General features: G+C 40.3%; 1 protein-coding gene and 1 long non-coding RNA gene across 6 annotated transcripts in view; one reads left to right on the top strand and one right to left on the bottom strand.

Annotated features, from left to right (window-relative positions):
- Positions 1 to 12,683, bottom strand: part of ncoa7b (nuclear receptor coactivator 7b) — a 126,527-nt gene extending 113,844 nt beyond the window's left edge. For all 5 annotated transcript variants that reach the window (XR_015753481.1, XM_043683927.2, XM_043683925.2 and 2 more), the window contains exon 1: positions 12,619 to 12,683. The gene's annotated coding sequence lies outside the window, so the exon portion shown is untranslated. The remainder of the gene's footprint in view (positions 1 to 12,618) is intronic.
- Positions 12,684 to 12,733: 50 nt separating this feature from the next.
- On the top strand, positions 12,734 to 16,089 carry LOC122544636 (uncharacterized). The gene is made up of 2 exons (XR_006310383.2): positions 12,734 to 12,887; positions 15,567 to 16,089. It is a non-coding gene; the product is annotated as an uncharacterized LOC122544636 (long non-coding RNA).
- The last annotated feature ends 3,058 nt before the right edge of the window (positions 16,090 to 19,147 follow it).

Below are 19,147 nucleotides of genomic sequence, written 5' to 3' on the forward strand. Positions count from 1 at the left end.
GTCCTTGCATGGCACTCATCCACAAACTCCATCAACAAACACATCGACCTGGACCCAATATACCGGCCACTACAGCGGACAGCTGAAACAGACAACCGGAAGCGGCAGGGACAGGCCACTATAAATGCCGGAGGAAACACCACAGAAGCGCTTCACAGGAGGCTCCCAAGCACTGAGGATGTCACCTAGACAGGGGACGAAACGTCTGCAACAAAAACTTCCAGCTCAGCAAACAGAACCACAGCAACGAGCACCCGAGCTACAAATCTTCTCACAAACTTTGATCAAGCAACATTATTAGCTTTTTTTTGCCAAATGGAGAGAACTGTTTCATTTAAGTTTGTTCTATACCTTTTTGAGGGGTTGGTGGGCATGATAGTCAATACTGGATAAATGCTATAAAATGCATAATAATATAAACAAACTTGCAGAATCAGCAAATAATATGCAAAGAGAGACAAATGGCGAGACCAGATCTGGTCTTAACCAATGAGAGAGGACTAATTACAGACCTCATAGTGAAAGTGGCCCTGGGTAGCAGCCACCATAATGTGGTTGAATGTTACATACAGTTTAAGGGTAAGGAGTTTTGGATACTGTTGGGGGAGGTAACCATACAGGGGAAAGCAGTGGTAGCCAACTTGATCACATCATGGATGTGTCTGCAGCACAAGAGGGGAGGAAAAAGAATGGCAGTGGCAGGAGTTTCAATCGTAAGGGGAACAGATAGGCATTTCTGATGCTGCAAAAGAGACTCCACGATGGTACGTTGCCTCCCTGGTCCCAGCAAAGAAGTTACTGAATGGCTGCAGGACCCTCTGAAGTGGGAGGGTAAAAAGATAGAAATCATGGTACATATTGGTACCAAGAATGTAAGCAGAAAAAGGTGATGAAGTTCTGAAAGCAGAACATAGGGAGCAAGGGGAAGTAGACTAAAGAACAGAATCTAAAAGATAGTAATCACTGGATTACTTTCAGTGCCACATGTAAGTGAGTATAAAACCAGAATGTATGGCTGGAGAGATGCTGCAGGGGGGATGGCTTTAGATTTCTGAGATTTTGGGGGCAGTGGGACGTGTACAAGGCAGACAAGATGGACCTGAGCCAGAATGGGACCAGCATCCTTGGGGGGAGGTTTGCTGGTGCAGTTAGGAAAGGTTTAGACTTACCCTTAGATCCAGACAGAATGTTCAGCAGGGGAAGTTGAATAGCCAAAATTAGATGAGGCAGCAATTGAGTCATGATAGGCCAGTTAAGTGACAAAGCGAGTTTGGCAGGGTTTTGATAGAATTTATTTTAATGCAAGGAGTCTGATGAACAAGGCAGATGAGTTGGGGACACAAATTAAACCATGAGAGTATGATGTCATTGCTATCAGAGACATGATTCAAAGGGGTAGGGTTGGTAGCTCAACAGTCTAAGATATGGGGTCTTCAGGCAAGACAGGAGATTAAAAGAGATGGTGTCACAGTTTTGATCAGGGAATCCAATATAGTTTTAAAGAGGGATGACATCTTAGAAGGCTCGTCAAATAAAGCTATATGTAGAACTCTGTTGGGAGTGTACTATAGGTCCCCCGATAGACCAGAGAAATAAAGCAGCAGATATGTAGGGCAAATTTCAGGGAAATATCGTGTGAAAGGAGCAGAATTAGTAAAATAAATCCTGGAAAGCTTTATAACTCCTCTAAGGGAGGGGTGATCCTGGATTTAATTTTATGTAATGAAAGTGGGCATGTAATTGAGGGATCAGTGAGGGAGCATTTTGCAGACAGTCATCATAACTCCATATTGAAAGTTATTATGGAAAAGGAGAAAATGCACCTGAAATGAAAGGTTTAAATGGGGGGGGGGGGGGGAGAGAGAGACTAATTTTGATAAGATCAGGTACAATTTGGCTGACTGGACCAGAAGCCAAATCTCTCTCAGAATAGTAGAATGCACTCAAGAATGAAATATGGACAGTACAGGGCCAAAATGGCCCAATAAAGAAAAAGTGTGGGAGCCATTAAATCTCGTGAATCTTAGATAGACCAATGTAGAGATTGACTGAAGAGAAAAAGGGAGGCTTAAGGCTGATACTGAGCACTCAAAACAGCAGAAACTGTGCATGAGTATAGAATGTGCAAAAGGGAACTGAAGAAGGATATTAGGAGAGCTGAAAGGACATTGAACGGGGTCCCACATTGGAAACTGATAGCAAAGATAACAGGCCATGGAATCCAAGGAAATTTGGCAAATTGGATCCACAATTAGTTGACTGGCAAGATGTACAGGATGATGGTTGAGTAGTGCATTTCGGACTGGAAGTCTATGTCCAGTGGGATCTGACAGGTATCAGTTTTGGGGTTCTTGCTGTTTGCAGTTTATATAAATGATTTAAACTTGAATGTTGGCAGATTGATCAGAAGTTTGGAATTTGATATAAAAACTGGTAGGATGGTAAATAGTGAGGAGAATAGCCTTAGATTACAGAAGTATGTAGACAGGCTGGTCGGATGTGCTGATCAGTAGCAAATAGAATTCAATCTGGATAAATGTGAGGAATGCACTTGAGCAGGAAAATCAAGGCAAGAGAATACATGAAGAATGATGAAACTGGGAAGCACCAGACATCAGAGGGACTTTGATGTGCAGGTCATTGAAGGTATCAGGTCAGGTGGATAAAGTGGTTAAACCGGCATATAGTATACTTGCCCTTATTCGCTGATGCATAGACTTTAAGAGCAGGGAGATTATGCTGGAACTATATAAAATGTTGGTTTGACAAAGATGCAGTTCTGGAAGTGACATTATTGGAGGGATATAACTATACTGGAGAGAATGCAGAGTGATTTACCAAGATGTTGTCTAGGCTGGACAGTTTCAATTATATAAAGAAATTGGACTGACTGGGGTTGTTTTAGTCATTGTGGACTCCTAGTTAGGAGGACAGATAGGAGGACTGTGGGAACGAGAGAGACTCACGGTTGGTGTGTTGCCTCCCAAAAGCCAGGGTTCGTGATGTCTCAGATTGTGTTTTCAGGATCCTTGAGGGGGTGGGGGTGCAGTCCCAAGTTGTGGTCCACATAGGTAGGAATAGGGTTGGGGGGGTTAAGGGAGAAATTCAGGGAACTAGGGTAGAAGCTTAGTGCTAAAACAGACAGAGTTGTTATCTTTGGTTTGTTGTCTGTTCCACATGCTAGTGAGGCAAGGAATAGGGAGACAGAGAAGTTGAACACGTGGCTACAGGGATGATGCAGGAGGGTGGGTTTTGGATACCTAGATAATTGCGGCTCATTCTGGGGTAGGTGGACCCGCTGCAAACAGGATGGTCTACATGTGAACCAGAGGGGTATCAATAACCTGCCAGGGACAGGTTCTGGGATTTAGATGTTTCACTAAGAACCGTGAAGATGGTAAAATGGGGGTGGAGGTGTGACATTGTTAGTTAAGGACAGTATTACGGTGGCAGAAAGGACGTTTGAGGACTCGTCTACTGAAGTAGTATAGGCTGAGGTTAGAAACAAGAAAGGAGAGGTCACTCTGTTCGGAGTTTTCTCTAGGCCTCCGAATACTTCCAGAGATGTAGAGGAAAGCATAGCAAAGATAATTCTGGTTTGGAACAAGAGTAACTAGGTAGCTGTTATGAGGGACTTTAACTTTCCAAATATTGTTGGAAATACTATAGTTAGGGTACTTTAGGATGGGTCAGCTTTTGTCCAAATGTACAGGAGGGTTTCCTGACAGTATGTAGACAAGCCAACAAGGGCGAGGCCACATTGGATTTGGTACTGGATAATGAACCTAGCCAGGTAGTAGATTTAGAGGTAGGTGAGCACTTTGGTGATAGTGACCATAATTCAGTTATGTTTACTTTAGCGATGGAAAGGGATAGGTATATAACGCAGGGCAAGAGTTATTGCTCGGGGGGGGGGGGGGGGGGGGAGGCAATTATGGTGCGATTAGGCAAGATTTAGGATGCGTGGGATGGGAAGGAAACTACAGGGGATGGGCACAATTGAAATATGGAGCTTGTTCAAGGAACAGATACTGCCTGTCCTTGTTAAGTATATACCAGTCAGGCAGGGAGGAAGTGTCGAGCGAGGGAGTTGTGGTTTACTTGTCAAGAGGAAGGCGGCGGCTTATGTTAGGATGAAACGTGAAAGCTCAGTTAGGTCGCTTGAGTGTTACAATTTAGCCAGGCAAGACCAAATGAGCGAGGTAAAAAGAGCCAGGTGAGGACATGAGAAGTCGTTGACAGATAGGTTTACGGTTTTGCTTGATCCTTTCTATAGTTTTATCTGGAATAAAAGAATGACTAAGGCTTAGGGCCAACCAAGGATAGTAGTGGGAAGTTGTGCATGGAGTCCAAGGAGATAGGGGAAGCGATAAGTGAATATTTTTTGTCAGTATTCACACAGAAATGTTGTCAAGGAGAATACTGAGATACAGGCTACTAGACTAGATGGGATTCAGGTTCACAAGGAGGTGGTGTTAGCAATTCTGGAAAGTGTAAAAATAGATAAATCCCCTGGGCTAGATGGGGTTTATGATAGGATTCTCTGGGAAGCTAGGGAGAAGACTGCAGAGCCTTTGGCTTTAAACTTTATGTCATCATCACTACAGGAATAGCACCAGAAGATTGGAGGCTAGAAAATGTTGTCCCTTGTTCAAGAAGGGGAGTAGAGACAACCCTGGTAACTATACACCAATAAACCTTACTTCGGTTGTGGGGAAAGTGTTGGAAAAGGTGATAAAAGAAAGAATTTATAAGCATGTAGAAAAGAATAAGTTGATTAGGGATGGTCGCTCGTGCCTCACAAGCTTATTGAGTTCTTTGATAAGCTGACCAAACAGGTGGATGAGGGTAAAGCGGTTGATGTGGTGCATATGGATTTCAGTAAGGCATTTGATAAGGCTCCCCATGGTAGGCTATTGCACAAAATACATAGACCTGGGATTGAGGGTGATTTAGCGGTTTGGATCAGAAATTGGCAAGCTGAAAGAAGACAGTGGTGGTGGTTGATGGGAAATGTTCATCCTGAAGTTTAGTTACTAGTGGGGTGCTGCAAGGATCTTTTTTGGGTCCACCGTTGTTTGTCATTTATATAAATGACCTGGATGAAGGCATAGAAGGAACGATTACTAAGTTTGCGGATGACACTGAGGTCAATAGAGTTCTGGATAGTGACGAAGGATGTTGTAGGTTACAGAGAGACATAGATAAGCTGCAGAGATGGGCTGAGAGGTGGCAAATGGAGTTTAATGTGGAAAAGTGGGAGGTGATTCACTTTGGAAGGAGCAACAGGAATAAAGAGTACTGGGCTAATAGTAAGATTCTTAGTAGTGTAGATGAGCAGAGAGATTTTGGTGTCCATGTACATAGATTCCTGAAAGTCACCACCCAGGTTGATAGGGTTGGCTTTTATTGGTAGAGGGATTGAGTTTTGGAGCCATGAGGTCATGTTGCAGCTGTACAAAACTCTGCTGTGGCCACACTTGGTGTATTGCGTACAGTTCTGGTCACCGCATTATAGGAAGGTTATGGAAGCTTTGGAACGGGTTCGCAGGAGATTTACTAGGATATTGCCTGGTATGGAGGGAAGGTCGTTTAGGAAAGGCAGAGGGACCAGAAGCTGTTTTCGTTGGAGAGAATGTGGTTGAGAGGTGACTTAATTGAGACATATAAAATAATCAGATGTTTAGATAGGGTGGACAGTGAGAGCCATTTGGAAGAACTAGCCATTTGCATACAGAACTGGCTCAAAAGTAGAAGACAGAGGGTGGTGGTGGAGGGTTGTTTTTCAGACTGGAGGCCTGTGACCAGTGGAGTGCCACAAGGGTCGGTGCTGGGTCCACTACTTTTCGTCATTTACATAAATGATTTGGATGTGAGCTTAAGAAGTACAGTTAGTAAGTTTGCAGATGACACCAAAATTGGAGGTATAGTGACAGCAAAGAAGGTTACCTCAGATTGCAACAGGATCTTGATCACATGGGCTAATGGGCTGAGAAGTTGCAGTTGGAGTTTAATTTAGATAAATGCAAGGTGCTGCATTTCAGGAAAGCAAATCTTAGCAGGATTTATACACTTAATGGTAAGGTCCTAGGGAATGTTGCTGAACAAAGAGACCTTGGAGTACAGGTTCATAGCTCCTTGAAAGGGGAGTCACAGGTAGATAGGATAGTGAAGGTGACATTTGGTATGCTTTCCTTTATTGGTCAGAGTTTGGAGTACAGGAGTTGGGAGGTCATTTTGCGGCTGTACAGGACATTGGTTAGGCCACTGTTGAAATATTACGTGCAATTCTATCAGAAAGATGTTATAAAACTTGATAGGGTTCAGAAAAAATTTACAAGGATGTTGCCAGGGTTGGAGGATTTGAGCTATAGGAAAGAGGTTGAACAGGCTAGGGCTGTTTTCCCTGGAACGTTGGAGGCTGAGGGGTGACCTTATAGAGGTTTATAAAATCATGAGGGGCATGGATAGGATAAATAGACAAAGTCTTTTCCTTGGTGGGGAAGTCCAGAACTACATGGCAATAGGTTTAGGGTTAGAGGGGAAAAATATAAAAGAGACCTAATGGGCAACTTTTTCATGCAGAGGGCAGTACATGTATGGAATGAGCTGCCAGAGGAAATAGTGGAGGATAGTACAATGGCAACATTTAAAAAGGCATCTGGATGGATATTTAAATAGGAAGGGTTTGGAGGGATATGGGCCAGGTACTGCCAGGTGGGACTAGATTGGATTGAGATATCTGGTCGGCATGGACGAGTTGGATCGAAGGGTCTGTTTTCGTGTTATACATCTCTAATTGGTGAGACTGAATCTAGGGTACTGTATACAGTACAAGTCACTGTACTTCCAGAAGGATGTTAATGTGTTGGGACCAATTCAGAGGTGGTTTATTTCACAACATGGTTTATTTCGCTCTATGGTGAGTTTATTAACATGAATGAATGAACTCAATACTGTACCAAGACAGGACAGGCTGGGCATGTATCTTTTAGAGTTTAGAAGAATTAGAGGTAACTTCATTGAAACATACAAAATTCTGAGGGGACTTAATCAGATGAATATTTGATGAAGGATATTTCTTTTTGTGGGAGAATCTAAAACTAGGGATCAATGTTTAAAAATGAGGGGGTTGTCCATTGAAGACAGATCAGAGGAAATATATTTTTCTGCAGAGGATTAAGAGTCTCTTGAAGTCACTTTTTCATCAGACAGTGAATGCAGAACCTTTAAATATTTTTAAGGCAGTGGTAGATAGACTCTTGATTACCAAGGGGAGAAACAATTATCAGGGATATGCAGGAATGTAGAGTTGAGGTTAAAATTGGATCAGTCATGATCCTATTTAATAGGAGAGCGAGGTCGAAGGGCCAAGTGGCCTACCCTTGTTCCTTGTTCAGCTTGTGCACTTGATGGGAAAAATAGGATGGCTGACTTGGTGACAGGATAGATGCAGATAGAAAACCAAAGGGAGGTTTGAAGTACAGCCATGAATCAAGCAAATCAGCACCTGGGATTATTTCTAGACACATTAAAATTGTGAAGCAGAAAACTTGCATCTGACCTATAATAAATACTGGCTACACTGAATTGAAGTATGTGTACAGCTCTGGCCACTACATTATAAAAAATATACAGAAACATTGGGGAACGTGCAGAGATTGACAAGTTCGATATCAAGTATATTTGGGTATTAAAATTAGGAAAAGATGAATAAGCTTGGTCTCATTTCTCTTGAGAAAAGTTGATGGATGTTCTCTGAAATAGGGGTCTCTGCCTTTATCAAAACCTTCCATAATTTAAATGTTTCCATTTGTAGAAAAAAATATATAGCTAGAGGCCATCAATACAAGATATTTATTGAGAAATTCAAGAAGGAATTCAGAAGAAACAGGGAGTTGATAATGAAGAAGCTCAAGAAGCTATGCAGGAGAAAAGAACACATAGTTGCCATGGCAGATTTAAGATGGTTTATGTGCAGCATAAAAACCAGCCTGGACTGGCATGTTGAAATAGCCTACTTCTGTGCTGTAGATCTTATGCATGTAATCTTACATAATCCAAACTGATGGGAATTTAAAACAGATCCTCATTACAGGAAGTGGCGATACCCAAGGGAATCTGGGTGTCCTTGTTCACAAATCACTAAAAGCCAATACACAAGTGTAGCAAGCAATTAAGAAGGCAAATAATATGCTGTTCATTATTGCTACAGAATTTGAGTACAGGAGTAAAGAAGTCTTGCCCCAACAGTACAGAGCCTTGGTGACAGTATATCTGATAGTGTGTATGGTTTTGGTCTCCTTCCTAAGGGAGGATTATACTTAAGAGTCACAGAGATGTACAGCACGTAAATAGACCCTTCAGTCCAACTCATCCATGTCAACCAGATATCCCAAATTAATCTAATCCCATTTGACTCATATCCGTCTAAACCCTTCCTATTCATATACCTTGAAAAATTAATTAAATTTCTTAGATTTGAGCCTTCCCTTACAAAGCCATGCTAGCTATCCTTGAATAATCCTTGTCTCTCCAAGTGGAGATTAATTCTGTCCACAGCACTTTTTCCAACAGTTTTCCTACCACAGTTGTTAGACTCATTGGCTGGTAAATTCATGATTTAGCCCCATCATCCTTCCTGAATAAAGGTATTACATTATCAGTCCTCCAGTTCTCTGGCATAAGTTCTATGGCCAGACAGGATTTGAAAATTAATATCAGAGTCCTTGCATTCTCGTCCCCAGTCTCTCAGCAGCCTGGGATTCATCTCATCAGAGCCTTGCAACTTATCCAATTTCAAGCCTGTTAAAACTACGAATGCCTCCCCCTCTCAATGTTAATGTTCAAATATATTACAGTTCCTCTCCCTGACTTCTATACCTACATCATTCTCTGCTGTGAACACACATGTAAAGTCATTTAAAATTTTAGCTATGACTTCCAACTCCACACAGAGATTGGCACTTTGGTCCCCAATGGGCCCTACTCCTTCCATAGTTATTTTCTTGCCTCTGATATATTTTTAAAAAAATTTGGGATTTTTCTTAGTGTTACTAGCTGGTAGTTTTTCACGACCCCTCTTCACTTTCCTAAGGTATTTTTTAAGGAATCCCTGCACTTCCTACAGTCCTCAGGGGCATCCTGTTTTGAGCTTTTGGTATCTACCATAAGTTTCCTTTCTTTTTCCTTAGTGAATACTGTAAATCCCTTAATATCCACTGTTCTCTGGATATGCTGGCCTCACCTTCACCTTTACAGGAACATGTTGGCCCTACACCTTCACTAATTATTATCCTTTTGAAAGGTTCCCACTGCTCTGATGTGAATTTTCCTGCAAGTTGTTGCTCCTAGCCTACTTTGGCGAGATCCTGTCTTATTTCATTAAAACTGTCTTTCCTCCAACTCAGAACCTTTACTTTCTATCCACCTTTGAACTTATCCACGAGTACCTTAAATCTTACTGAATTATGGTTACTATCATCGAAATGCTTCCCCCACTGTCATATTTTCCACTAGCCTGGGTCTGTTGCCTAAAATTAGGTCTAGCACCACTCCTTTTCTTATAGGTCTTTCTATGTGGTGACTTAAAGAGTTCTCCTGGACCCCTCTAAGCCTTTCACATTGGCTTATTCCAGTTAATATAGGAAGTTGATATCCCCTATTATTACCCTGTTGTATTTACATCTCAGGAAAACAGTTGGGTAAGTAAATCTCTCTCCCTAACAGTGGGAGTCTCTAGTATGCTCTCAGTAAAGTAACAGCCCCCTTTCAGTTTTTAGATTCTACCTACATGGTCTCATTTGAGGAACCTATGATATCATCCTTCCTTACTGCAGTCATTAGACTCCTTAGTCAATACTTTCACACCATGTCCTCTTTTATATCCTACCCATCTTGCCCAGGGATACTATATATTAAGCTGTCAATCCTGTTCCTCCTTCAACTGTCTTGATGATGACAACGAGACAATATCCTCAAACTTTAATTGAAATCCTCAACTTATCTGCATTTATTGTAAAACCCATTGCATTAAAATAAATGCCATTCAGCCTACCCATACTCCCTTGTATTTGAATTACACTATATTCACACTGCCTTCTAGACTGACTTAGTTCTTCTCCTTTACTTCATTCCAAGATTAGATTCCCTACAATGTGGAAACAGGTCCTTCAGCCCAACAAGTCCACACCAACCTTCCGAACAGTAACCCACCCAGACCCATTTCTCTCTGGCTAATGCACTGAACATAATGGGCAATTTGGAATGGCCAATTCACCTGACCTGCACATCTTTGGACTGTGGGAGGAATCCAGAGCACCCGAAGGAAACCCATACAGACACGGGGAGAATGTGCAAACTCCACACAGATAGTCACCCAAGGCTGGAATCGAACCTGGGTCCCTGGTGCTGTGAGGCAGCATTGCTAACCACTGAGCCACCATGCCACCCTTGGCTGTGTATCATCCCCCAATGTACCTCTATTTCCAAGTTGGTGTTAAAACTCCAATCACACTTGAGATCTTGGAGAAGATTTGTAGCTCAGGTTGTCAGTTTGCTCGCTGAGCTGGTGGATTTGTTTTCAGATGTTTCGTCACTATGCTAGGTAACATCATCAGTAAGCCTCCAGTGAAGCATTGGTGTTCTGTCCCACCATGTGTCTTCATTTGTTGTGGTGGGTGATATCATTTCCAATTCTGTTTCTGAGAAGTTGGTAAATGGGGTCCAAATCTATATGTTTGTTAATGGAGTTCCGGTTAGATTGTCAGGCCTCTAGGAATTGCCGCACGTGTATTCATTTGGCCTGTTCCAGGATGAATGCATTGTCCCAGTTTGAATCACATTAGCAGACCTCTCTGCAAGGATGTTTGTCTCATTCTGGTTCAGGTGCAAATCATCAGATTTGTACAGGTCCACCTTCCCCAGAAATGAACAAAGTGATCCAGGAATCTAAAGCATTCTCTTCTGCTCCAACTCTTCAGCCACACACATCTGTTCTCTGTGCATATTCCTAAACTCATTAGCATTTGGCACCAGCAACAATCCAGAGGTGACTACCTTTGTGGTTCTGCATTTTATTAAACTTTTGAGCTGAACTTTCAGACTATGTTTCAATAAATCACACTAGTGAGCCAAAAAGCAGTGTTTATTTGTCTGAATGGAAGTTTCTCACAATCTACAGCAATAATTTGATCTATGCCTATCTGAACTTTTGACTTTTAACAGATCAATACCAATAAAAAAGGTGACTCATTGGGAGAGATCATTCAGTCATGATCTGAAACTTAAAAATCCTTTCACTTTTAAATAAAATGCTGCACAGGTGGAGACCATGGATTGTATTGCCAGGCAAAATGGAACAGAGTGCTTTCAGACCATGTGGGAATTGATCAACAGTAAATCAACAGTAAGCATCACCTTGAGTTCAATACAAAAACAGCTGAATAATTGCCTTAACCAGTCAAGGAGAACACTGCACTACCATAAGATCTCAGCATTTTCAATCAAATAAATTTGTTGAAGAAAAGTCAAGTTAGTGATGTAACTAGGAGCAAACAAAATTCAGTTGAATGAATGCATGTAATTTAGCTAGACATCAAAAGCAGAATAAGTTTAATGAACAAAATGAACAGGGTGTCTTCAGAATTTTGCCAAATATCATCATTCTTCTGGATTTTCTTGCTGCATCCCCATTGTATATATGAAAATTAATCAGGATAATTAAAAGAGCTGAATAAAACAGATTTTTTTAAAAAGGGCAGATTTTAGTAAATAAACTTATCCTTGCATTCTACATTTTAGTTCAACGTGAAATTTTGATCATCCCTACTTAGCACACGTTGCAATTTTCAAAACAAAATTTATACAGGTTTTGCATCACCTTGTATAATGTGGAATATGTACATGGACAATATTTCATAGACAAATAAACAGGACCTGTTTCGCTGCATTTGCTGTAAACTCATGGTTTGTTATCTTTGCAAGGTGCCAACATGTCACTATAACATGGCAAAATGCTACCATTTGTGGGCTAGTTGCAAATTGACGCGGTGTAAAATCACGCAGCCTACTGTCCAATACAGAAAAAAATCAAATTCTAGAAATAAAAACGTTTCCAAAACCAACCCTAAATAATAACATTAATTCGCTTCTGAACTCGTATGTCAGATCCCCTTACGATGATGGTTATAATATCAGAAATGCACATCCCTTCAATTTCATTAAATCCATTCATCTTAAAGAATACCATCAAAAACTGTTGAGCTTCACTGGAATTGACAGAGCTGATCAAACTTTCAGGAAGTGACACAACCTGTTTTCTTTTTTCACGCAAAAATACACCGGTAGGTTTACATGTTGCAGCTGAGGCCAGGGACGTTTCCACGACGGCCAGTTCAGGCAGGGTGACAACACACTCCTGAGGGGTCGGAGTCTGGTGTGAACCCACCCCCATGTCAGAGCGGCTGGGCTACAAAAGCAGGCCTTTCCCGAGGACGGACTCGAGGTGTTGGCTCATCAGTCGGGAAGCAAAAGCCACCCACCGATTGCTCCTCCGTTTCAACAGCTCATCATCAACACCAGAGCAAACATGACCCCGCAGTCGGTTACTTTACTTACACCGCGGCTGGGCACAGCACCTGTGCCACTCCTCGTCCTCGCTCACATCGCCCTCCCGCCGCCGAGCCCCAGACCGTTAGGACACACCCCCGACCCCGCGCCTGCGCGCCCCCACCCGCTTGCTCCCGGCGTCATAACGGAATCGAACGTTGCAGACCCGTGCCGTTCAACAACAACAACATAGCGCCGTCTATCGAATGAAATACCACGAAGCAAACTTTGACCATGAGCTGTATAAAGACGGATTTACCAGAGTCTTTGTCGAACAGGTAGGCTCAGGAATGTATTTCCTATGGAGTGAATTATAGAATTGAGGACCTTAGCACCCGAAGAAAATGGTGGAGCGATTAAATTTCAGGATGGTCAAGAAGGTCTGAATTAGAGGGGCACATTGGGGTGCTCTCAACTCGGCCTTCTTTGGATTTTTTTTTCGTCTGCCCTCCAACTTCTTTGCCTGAAAGTGTTAACGTAATAAGGCAGACAGGGCAAGGAGTCCTGATCAAGTGGTTCAAGTGATGGATGAAAAAAACCCAATGGACTTCCCCACATATATTTGAGTTTTGCTGCATGTACTTTTTAGGGGCTTTTATGATCAGTGATAGCGTCCCTACGTGAAGTCCCATCTGTTCAGAGGTATACGTCATAAAAGTCTAGGCAGGTTGAGTGTTTATTATAAAGGCAATTTTTAATACAATAAAGCATAGGGCAGTTATATCTTACTCGGCACTCTTTCAATTCAGTTTTTCTATCTTGATTTCACCGTCTATATCCCAAGGCTTGGCTGCCATTGTCCTCAACAAGAAGTCATATGACTTATCTAATTAAGTTTTATGTTTACATTCTAAAGGTTGTTTTTTCTAGTGACGATTAAACAAAGCCACTATTGTAACTGATGATGCAATTAAACTTAAAGCTGACAACTTTTTAAAAATGGGCATTGGCAGCTGTAATTAAAGTATTTTCAATTTTATATTGGTGGATTTTTAATATTAATACTTTCTGGATTGTTCTTGATATTGTACTTGTCAAAGTATGCAGAAGAAATTACATTTTCAAACAATCTTTATTTGTACCAAGTCGCAAACATATGAAAATGACCAGATAGTCCTTTTGAATTTTTCTCCCATTTAACCATTTTAATAGATTTATTTGATTTTATTGTGTCTTTTACTTTGTTACATTCGGCAGTGAAAAGTGTTGCATAGTGTTGCCATTCTCCGGTGCCATCTTAAAACACAAACATAAACCAAAATGTAGAAATATATAGGCAGAAAAATGTTAAAAATGAGTTTATTAACAGTTCTGAATATTCTTTACTTAGAGACAAGCAAGATTGAGACTGAAGAGATAAACAAGATTTTTTAAAAATCTTAATGTTATTTTAGATGGAAAATAATTCTTCTGACTCACAAAAGCAACCAAAAAGAAGTTCCAGAAGACAGTAGTAACCGTGACATTCATCAACCAATAGTCCATGTAACTCTTGGAAACAGAAATATAAACTATAGTCTGCAACACTGAACTCCCATTCTGTATGGGTTCCTCTGTTTAATTTACTTTATCAATCTCAGTTTCATCCTTTGTAGTGCAACTGCTGTACATACTGTCCAATTTAATATACTTTGTTTCTCTGAATAATTTTGAATAAATCATCCTGAACATAGCATGAAAGTCAAAATAAACAATTACTCAATGAAAATATGTGCAATTTTACTGTTGCAATTGACTGTTGGTTTATTTTTCCTTAAATAACCAAACATATATTGATTTTAGCACTCTAACTTAATTTTGTAAACGAGGAATGTTATTTCATTATGTAAAAGTATATCACTGCAGAAGTGCTATGAAGAGACTGATGTACTATGACATTGTTTTGTGGCTTTTAAATATGCATATTAGAATTGTTGAAAGGTGTGAATGAAAAATTTTGCTGCAAATAGGTTATGCTGAAAAGAAAGTCTTTTAACTACAAAATTACAATGTCATGATACATCTGGTTTTGAAAAGAAATACAACAATCATATGCCTACCAAAAAAAAACAGTATTCTCTATTTTCAAAATTAACTTTAAGTGCTAAAATCATTAAATGTTTGATATAAACAAGAATCACTATGACTTAATTATAAACTATAAACTAGCAATCAGTTGGAGTTGTAAATTGTGCACGATTTTTCACAGCAGTTTTTGTTACACAAAATACACACAAAAAGAGAGACCTGTGATTTTAACAGAGTAGCATTTGCAGAATTTGAGAGCACTGGATGCATGATAGCACAGAGATGAGATAGTTCAAGGGTTAAACGGCAATGGGCAGAGAGTTATAAGTAGAAAGATGAGAACAGGCCTCAAAGCAAAGGAAGTGTGAACATCAGGGAGAGAATAACAATGCCTAAAAATGACATCAACAGAGTTTGAATTGATTGGAGAGTAGCAGATGAGTTATTTTTGTCCAGAATTGGTGACAAATCTTATTTTTATAAGTTTAGATAATAGTCTAACAGAGGCATGACAGAATTCCAGTTTATTTCCATTGAATGTACCAAGCAGGAACTCTAAGGCACTTCTTATATCCTAGATAATTGTGTTTATGTGAAGTATTGTCATGGAGAAACTTCAGCTCTGTTTTTGGAGCTTCAGCAAAGGCTGCAAACACTACATTGTATTTGTGAGTGTGAGAGCTATATGAATATCATTTAAGGAGGTGGTGACTCCTCAGTTTATGGTCTGCACACAGAATAGGCAACCACTCGCAGGTAAGAACAACTAGGTCGGTAGGGCAGGACTCTCCTGAGTACATCATGCTCTCTAACTGTTATTAAATACTTTAAAAGGTGGCAGCAGAGTAGGTCTCCTGAACCAGAGCTTGTCGGCTCTGTCCTTTTTGTTTTCTCTTTTCGTGTTTTTTTGCTTCTTCCTTCTTACCTCCTGTTTTGGCGGCAATGTCCAGGGTGAAGCCAGCACAGACCCTCGGTCTTGAGAACCTCAAGTGAAGCCAGTACAGATTCCCATCCTCACTGTGGACTCCAGTCTCTGGTGAATTCAAAGCAGACTCCCATCCTTGAAGTGAAGCCAGCACAGACCCCTGTCCTTGATGTGAATCCAGAGCGGAATCCAGACTGGACTGCCATCCCCAAGGTGAAGCCTCAAAGCTGTCTGGAGGCAAGGTCCCACTGTCGTCTGGAGTGCTGACTCCTCTGCTCCGTCTTCTTGGAAGGACTGTAATCTGAACTTTTTAATTTTTTTATTCTTCTAATTAATTTCTAAAGTTTTGTACCTAGATACCTAAGATGGTGTGAAAGTCTATAATGCTGGGCTTTTATGTTTTTATTTTTTAAATTATTCCTAAGAATCTGTACCTAGATGCCTTTGTACCTAAGATGGTGCCATAAAAGGCAAATTTGTAATTTTTCACAGTATCCTTTGAGTACATGTGACAATAAATCTAATTCTAATTTTTTTTAAATTCCAAATACAGGTCAGGAAATGGTTATTCTGTGGAGTACAACCTGAGATGTGTTTCCAGAATAATAATGTTGCTTTCATGATGCCAGAGTCAAAGATGTGATTGAGCAGCTGCAGAACATACTAAGGGTGCTGGTGAACTGTCAATGATAATAGCCCATTTTGATATCAAAAACACAGGTAGAAGAGCAGGTACAGTCCTCCAGACTGATGTTAGAAAGCAAGGAATTAAGTTAATAACCAGTATTTCAAAGGTTAAAATGTGTTGCTGGAAAAGCACAGCAGGTCAGGCAGCATCAAAGGAACAGGAGAATTGACGTTTCGGGCATAAGCCCTTCTTCAGGGCTGAAGAAGGGCTTATGCCCGAAATGTCAATTCTCCTGCTCCTTTGATGCTACCTGACCTGCTGCGCTTTTCCAGCAACACATTTTTAAGCTCTGATCTCCAGCATCTGCAGTCCTCACTTTCTCCTAGTATTTCAAAGGTAGTAACCTTCACATTACCATTGTACAGATCATTCTGTTATTATGCACGTTTCATCAACGCGAATTCGCTGTAACACGAATGATAAATTGGGGACGTAGTTTCTGCAGTGCGAACTTTTAAAATGTGTGTTGGCTGTAGTGTGATTACATTGCCAACACTTGAAGCACTGTTTCTAAAGTACGATATTTCAATAATGTGAGCTTGCACAAGAATGCAACCATCACGCTATAGAAGAACTGACTGTACCATGTGTTGATGAGTCGATAAGTAAGGCAATAGAGCAGATGGATCTGTGGCCAGGGATATAGGTCAGGAGTGTAAACTTTAGATTCCTGTGCTTTAAGTTTGATTCTCAGTGGGTGGGATCTGTACAAGCCAGTGGGTTGCACCAGAACAGATCTTATTGAGGGACACACTGCAGAGATTAGGGAGGAATTAAAATCAAAGTGGTATAGGAACATGAGCACAGATTCAGAAGTGAGAAGCAAAACTGAAATAAACAAACAAAATTGTAAGTTAGTGCAGAAGAGAGGCAATAAAATTTGGAAAGTAGACAATAAATTAGTTTAGCAATGCCTAATGGTATATATTTCAATGCATGGAATCCAGAGGCAATTGAATGTTCTGGTTAAAGGATTTTCAATCAACAAAGTGAGAAAGTTAAGAAAGGAGATTATTTAAACATTTACAGCTCTGAAGAAGAATGACAGACTCAACATCATCAAAAGAGGCTATCCAGGCTGAACTGAAGAGCAAAAAAAAAACTTACTGTTTTGTGTAATAATAATCTCCAAATAGAGAGAAAATCAGAAAATGCTGGAGTAGGGTCACTGGACCTGAAACATTAACTCTGCTTTCTCTCCACAGATGCAGCCAGACCTGCTGAGTTTTTCTGGTAATTTTGTTCCTGATTCCATCATCTGCGTTTTTTTTTGGTTATTTTTCCAAATAGCGAGAGAGAAAGAAGAATAAATGCACGAATAGATTCCTAAAAAGGACAAAATAGTAGGATATAATATCCTGCTGTAAGATTAAGTGGGATAAATTCATGTCAAATAATTTTAAAATGCATTCAGGAGAACCTCTAGCTAGTTTATAGAAAGTCCAGTAGTTGTAAATTTAGCTTAAGGGTATGATATGGGCAAGTGGAATTGATTATCAGTGGGACAGAATTTATTGGAAATGATAATTCATTTAGATTTAATGTTGAAAAGGAAAAAAACAAAACTAGACTAGAAGAAAAATGTTTTCAATTGGGTAATGATTAAGTTGTCTAATTTGAGATGTGATTTATCAAAATAGTTAGAATCAGCTCCCAAAAGTAAATCATTCGTAACAAGAACCGAAGATGCTGGAGAAACTCAGTAGGTCTGGCAGCACCTCTGGAGAGAGAAACAGTTAACATTTTTAGACTGGTATGACTTCTTCGTTCTAAAGATGTGATTATGAACCTGAAACGTTAACTCTGTTTCTCTCTCCACAGATGTGTCTGACCTGCTGTGTTTCTCCTCCACTTTGTTTTTGTTTCAGATTTCCAGTACCCATGGTATTTTGCAATTACTTGAAGGGAAACCATTGTTAGAAATGAGGGCATACGAGAAGATTAGTGCACACATTGAGAACAAATACACTCCTACAAATTAAAAAGGTAATACACACAAATTTAGAACCTTCCCAAAAATGTTAAACAGCACACAGAGTAGAATATGACAGAAAGAAATGGCTATGCAAGAAATCAAAACCTCAGTGCCACAGGAAGCCTAGAGGAACATAGAAAATGCAAAAATAAAATTAAAATGGGAGCATATTAAAAAAAATGACTAGGAAAGCCAAAGATTTTAGTTATAAACAAATTAAAAGCAAGAGAATAATTTGGAAAAGAATTAGATCTAACACAAATGAAAAAATAATGCGTATGCAGCTAGAGGATTATGGGGATTGTTCTGAATCCATTTTTTGAACTTAATTTTCACCCCCGAGGTGAGAAACAAGATATAAAGTCATAGAGATGTACAACACGGAAACAGACACTTCGGTCCAACTTGTCCATGCCAACCAGAATAAATTAATATAGTCTGATTTGCCAGCATTTGGCCCACATCCTTCTAAACCCTTGCTATTCATATACCCATCCAAATGCCTTTTAAATGTTATTGTACCAGCTTCCACCAACACCTCTGGCAGCTGGTTCCATACACACACCAGCTGCTGTGTGAAAATGTTGCCCCTTAGGTCCCTTCTAATCTTTCTCCTCTCACCTTAGTTTTGGACTCCCTCTACTCTGGGGTAAAGACCTTGGCTATTTACCATATCCATGTCCCTCATGATTTTATAAACCTCTATAAAGTCAACCCTCATCTTCTGACGCTCCAGGGAAAATATTTCCAGCCTGTTCAGCCTCTGTCGATAGCTCAAACACTCCAACTCTGGCAACATCCTTGTCAATCTTTTCTGAATCCTTTCAAGTTTCACAACATCTTTCAATAGCAAGAAATTGAAAACGGACCAAAACTGACCTAACTAATATCCTGTACAGCCGCAACCTCCCAACTCTGATACTCAATGCACTGACCAATAAAG

This window comes from Chiloscyllium plagiosum, unplaced genomic scaffold (assembly GCF_037043375.1).
Source record: "Chiloscyllium plagiosum isolate Xiang-an unplaced genomic scaffold, Cpla_swu_hap1 HiC_scaffold_3, whole genome shotgun sequence".
Lineage (NCBI taxonomy): Eukaryota > Metazoa > Chordata > Chondrichthyes > Orectolobiformes > Hemiscylliidae > Chiloscyllium > Chiloscyllium plagiosum.